General features: G+C 47.2%; 1 protein-coding gene across 1 annotated transcript in view; it reads right to left on the bottom strand.

The window, feature by feature from the left end:
• The window catches only part of LOC123971228 (NLR family CARD domain-containing protein 3-like), a 61,419-nt gene that overhangs the window by 13,264 nt on the left and 42,534 nt on the right, over positions 1-5,621 (bottom strand). The window lies entirely within an intron of this gene.

The following is a 5,621-nucleotide window of genomic DNA, read 5'->3' as shown; positions in this document are numbered from 1 at the left end:
TGGTCGATCTTTTCCAGGTGAGGGTTTAAAGATGTCTTCTTGTCTGATTGTTGTTTCTGGTCTGTCTAGTTTCCTGGATGCTGTTTCAATCTGTCTGACCTCATGTTCATCATTGACCTCTGCAGTCCCTCCCTCTGTGATGTAGAGCTCTGTGTAGATCTGGTTCAGAAGGGTTGGGTTTCCTGCTTTAGCAATCCCCTCAAACACACACTGTGACCTCTGCTTCAGGTTAAATTTAAGTTCAGGCTGACAAACTGAAGCAGGAGTTCCTGAATGAACACACAACAAACAAGATTGATTTATAAAGAAACTGACAATTTAATTCCCGTGAAGAATGCATATATACACAGTTCACTCCATCCTGAGACATCAGTAAAATGTCCTGTTTATCGGACATTAGTGTTACGCAGAGGCGTGCGACCTCTGACATAAATAGCAATTGTAAGTCGCTTTGGATAAAAGCGTCAGCTAAATGAATAAATGTAATGTAATGTTATCCAGCATGTTAAATCTTTAGAGAAATTCTCCTACCACTCTGCAGATGCTCAGCCAGCTCCTCCTGCTTCATTTTCCTCAGGAAGTGCTGTGTGATCTTCAGAAATGCCTCTCTGCTGCTTCTCCTCTGCTCTTCATCCTGATCGTCTAACACATATTCATCCTCCCTCTGACTTTCTAGGCCTTCAGGGTAATTTGAACTCAAAACCTTCTGGATCTTCTTCAGCTCGTTCTTCACAAAAATGACAATTTTCTCCTCCAGCAGCTAGAACAGAATATTATATGAATGACACAGTCAAACTAAAATCAAGATCCTTGTTGGACAGAAGAGCATTGAAATTATTGTAAACAGAATCGATATAAAAGTAGTTGTTGTACATGTACAGACCATAAATATGGAGTCCAGGTGTGTTTGATGCTGCTGGACAGACTGACCACTGGGAACCTCTGAGCTCTCCTGGTTGACACTGTGGAGGAATCATGAAGAATTAGCTCATATTATCAACACAAGATAAAGGTGTTTTAAATTAAAGTATTAATTACAACATTGAATCAAATGGTTTCTCAGATGGCTTTATGTTTTAGCTGTTTTAAACCTTTCACTCTCCACTGGAGATTTTCCGTCCAAGGTTAAACCATTACTGAAGAAACCGAATCTGGGTATAAACTCGTAGGAAAATTATAGACCCGTTTCTAATTTGGCCTTCTTATCTAAAGTCTTTCAGAAAGTGGTCTCAAATCAGAAAAAAAAATACCCATTATGTTGCCTGGCTGCTGTGAGGAGGTGGTTATCAGCAAATCTCTTGCTACTCAGCTCAGCAAAAACTGAGATGATAGCTATTGGGCCAGCTAGATTAGGTCATTTGCATGACAGTTTTACTCTATCCATTGATGATTCGGCCCTTCACTGCAAGGAGAGAGTAAAGAATCTTGGGGTCATTTTTGATCGATCACTTTCATTTGATTTACATATTAAAGGAGGTGAAAAAAGTAGCCTTCTTTCATCTCTGAAGAATCGCAAAGATTAGATCAATATTGGCACTTAAAGATGCTAAGACCCTTAATCATGCCTTTGTTACATCTAGGCTGAACTATTGTAATATACTGTTCTCTGGGCTGCCTAAGAAAAGTTTGCAAGGTCTGCAGATGGTCCAGAATGCTGCAGCACATATTCTGTCGGGATCATCTAAATGCATGCATATAATTCCTGTGCTGACCTCACTGCATTGACTCCCTGTTCAGGTTAGGTTTTGTTGTTAACATACAAAATAGTGAATGGCCTTGCACCATTATATATGTCTGATTTTGTGCATACACGGTTACTGCGCTCCCACGGGACAGGACTTCTGACTGTACCAAAGGTTAGAGAAAAAAAAAAAAACGGATGGTGAGTGAGCATTTTCGTTTCATGCTCCAACATTATGGAACAGTCTTCCAGCAGATATTAGGCTGTCATGTTCAATTGAGGTTTTTAAATCAAAGCTTAAGACCTACTTATTCACTGCTGCGTCCTAAATGTTCAATGTTTATCTTTGATGTCTTTGTATAGTGGTATTTATTTTTCAGTGTTTCAATTTAATTGTACCATTTTTATTTTAAATTTGTTGTTTTTGTAAAGCACTTTGATTGAAAGCGTTTTATAAATAAATGTATTATTATTATTACCATTATTGAGGGACTTGCACTTGTCTCTTGGGAAAACAGAGACAGACATGCAGAGGGATCACTGGGGTAACAGACATGACAAGGGTTACCGAACACTAGACGAAAGACAAGACAGACCCCCAAAACCCAACAGACCAAAATAACGCTAACTAAACACAAAGGATGGCCAACCGGCAGAGCGTGACAGTACCCCCCCACCGACGAGCGTCTCCAGATGGTCAACAAAACAGCACAAAAACAAGGCCCAAGCCGGCCCAGGGTGGGCGGAGGGAGGACAGGAGGAGGGCAAATCGAGCCAGGGTGGGCAGAGGGAGGACAGCAGGAGGGCCAGACCAGGAACTCTCAGGTGGGTGGCCAGAGGGCAAGGCAAGGGGGCGACAGAGTTCGGGAGGTCGCACAAGCAGGCCAAGGGGACAAAACAGTTCTGGCAGCCGTCCCAGAGGGCGACCCATGAGGCCGTGCAGACCAAAGGGATCATGGAGTTCAGGAGGCCGTCCCGGGTGGCCAGAGGTGAACAAAAGTTCAGAAGGCAGACCTGGAGGTCGACCGAGCAGACCAGGAGGGCAAAATAGTTCAGGTGGGCATCCCGCGGGACGACCCATGAGGCCGGGCAGACCAGGGGGGCCACAGAGTTCAGGAGGCCGCGCCGGAGGTCGAACCAACAGCCCGGGCAGAACAGGGGGGCCACAGAGTTCAAGGGGTTGGCAGGACGGCCAACAGTGAGGCAGCAAACCCACTGGGGGCCGAGCAGGAGGCCGACGGCAAGACCTCTCTGGAGGTCGGCACCTAAAGCTTGGGTGCTCTGGAGGCACAGCTGGGCTGAGGACCACCGGCGAGACAGCTGGGCTGAGGACCATGGACTGGACACGAGGTGCTGGAGTCGGTCTGACCACCGACTGAGCACTAGGAACAGGAATCGGCTGGGCCACCAACGGAGCTGGTGTTGGTCGGACCACCGACGAGGGAACAGGAGTCGATCGGACCACCGGTGAAGCAGGTGCCGACGAGGGAACAGAAGTCAGCTGGTGATCAGGCTGGCTGCTAGCAACGCTAGCAGGCCGGGGATCAGGCAGGTGGGCAGGCAGAAAGCTAGCAGCACTAGCTGGCCTGGGATCACGCTGGTTGCAGACGGGTTGCTGCTGATGACCTGGTCGCCTCCGATGACCACCCCGGGAACCCGAAAAGATGACCAGGCGACTTCCCTCGAAGGAGGACTCCGGGGGAAGTCTAGCCTCCAGGCTATCAGGCCATAGGCTAGCTGCCCGTGCTGCCTCTGACTCCCTGGCCTTCATGGTCAGGGAGGCCAGGAGAGTCATCGTCTTTGAGTTCTTGGTAGGTGGGGCAGGCAGGCGGAGGGGCTAGCAGCGCCAGCCGAACAGATAACAGGCAGGACAGGCGGAGGACTAGCAGCGCTAGCCGAGCAGGATACAGGCCAAACATGCGGAGGACTAGCAGCGCTAGCCGAGCAGGTTACTGGCAGGACCGGCGGAGGGCTAGCAGCACTAGCAATCTCACACTGGGGGCTGACACAGTCTCTAAATCAAAAGTCTTTCTCCACCGGGAGGAGGCCACGAGCAGAGCCATCTCGGTGTCGGTCCCCCACATGACCGAGAGCAGTTGAAAAAACTGTGGCTCCTCTGCTGTTAGCTCCTCCTTGGGCACCCCTAATTCCTCCCAAGTGCTGGGCAACTTAACTATGTCCGCTGGGTCCATGTTTGGTCCGGTCATTCTGTCACGATTAGTGGTGTGGAGGCAGGTTGGAGGACCCAAACGCGGGACACAGAGCGGAGCAGGTATAGTTCAACGGGGGTTTATTGATGGAAAACAAACTAAAGGCGAGCACACTTACTGACAGAGTGGCTGGTTAACAGAAATCCAAAATCCAAAAGTACAGGGAGACAAGACAAGCAAGGCTGGTTACAGGCAGGCAGAGAGTACACGCACGACAGACTGGGGGGTAACATGAACAATGACCGGACAAAGACAAGACAGAAACACCAGACATATATACACAGGGACTAAAGAGCAGGGCGGGAGCAACACAGGTGAAAGACATGAGGCTAACGAGGCACAGGTAGGGAGAGAGAGAGAGCAGGGGAAAACAGAGACAGACATGCAGAGGGATCACTGGGGTAACAGACATGACAAGGGTTACCGAACACTAGACGAAAGACAAGAGAGACCCCCAAAACCCAACAGACCAAAATAACGCTAACTAAACACATAAGTGCAACACAAAGGATGGCCAACCGGCAGAGCGTGACACAGCCAACAAGGGGTGAAGAGTTCTCGTGCCACACATAAATTTTCTCACACAGTGACTTTTTTTCTATATTTACATTGCATTGCATGTTTTCTTATGGTGCCAAAAAAGCTTTCTCATAGCACTTACATTTATGGTTAACATTTCTTGTTGCAAACTATTTTTCAGAACATTTTCAACAAATGCTTTTAAAAAGTGATGGGAACAGTGAGAACACTCCCCAGTGTGAATGACACCTATGATCAAAGCACATATTGGAACACAATTACGTCTTTAGAAACACTGATATCCTGGTTAGTTTTTGTTACCCAAACATGATCTTGAACATGATCGCTTTTATGATCAATCATTTTTATCCTCAGCACAGAATAAAATCTAAAAGCTAAACTGCCCCTTTTTGTAACACACTGACTCTGTGGACATTAAGGCAGCTGTCAGGTTGGCAACATTTGCACAAAAACACTTAGCATGAGCTACATTACTGCAGTAATCACTGTTTAAACTAATCTGTACAAACCGATGAACAGTAACCTTTCATATTTCAATTCAATTCAATTCAATTTTATTTATATAGCGCCAAATCACAACAACAGTTGTCTCACAGCGCTTTTCATAAAAGAGCAGGTCTAGATGATACCCTATGATGCTATTTACAGAAGCCCAACAGTTCCCACCAAGAGCAAGCACTAGGCAACAGAGGCAAGGAAAAACTTCCTTTTAAGAGGCAGAAACCTTGAGCAGAACAATGGCTCAGGGTGGGCGGCCATCTGCCTCGACTGGTTGGGGTGAAGGAGAGAGAGAGAGAGAGAGAGAGAGAGAGAGGGAGAGGGAGAGGGCAAGAGAGGAACAGAGAGAGAAAGTGAGGGATGGAAGGAGAGAGAGGGGAGGGAGGCAGCCTACACAATATCCACACAGAAGTACAGACAGTAAAGGTGATGTTGCTATAGACTAAATGAAAAATGGTACAGATATTTATAGTAGTGTTAATGATAACAATCGTAATGTTAATGATTATAATAACAATTAAAGCTGCAAGCAGCGTTGGGCGGGCCCTCGCACTTGTAAGCGCGTCCGCGTGTGAGCCGGCCGAGTTGCATATTCTGGAGCTCTGCCGGTGCGGCTGTGAATTTGCTACGCGGTTATGTCGCCGCATGAAGGTGCTATATGTCACTTCCTGTGTCCCCTATGTGGAGCTACA

The sequence above is a fragment of the Micropterus dolomieu genome, linkage group LG01 (genome assembly GCF_021292245.1).
Source record: "Micropterus dolomieu isolate WLL.071019.BEF.003 ecotype Adirondacks linkage group LG01, ASM2129224v1, whole genome shotgun sequence".
Classification (NCBI taxonomy): domain Eukaryota; kingdom Metazoa; phylum Chordata; class Actinopteri; order Centrarchiformes; family Centrarchidae; genus Micropterus; species Micropterus dolomieu.
The sequence above is the reverse complement of the archived record's forward strand: the minus strand, read 5'-3'. Positions and strand labels throughout refer to the sequence as shown.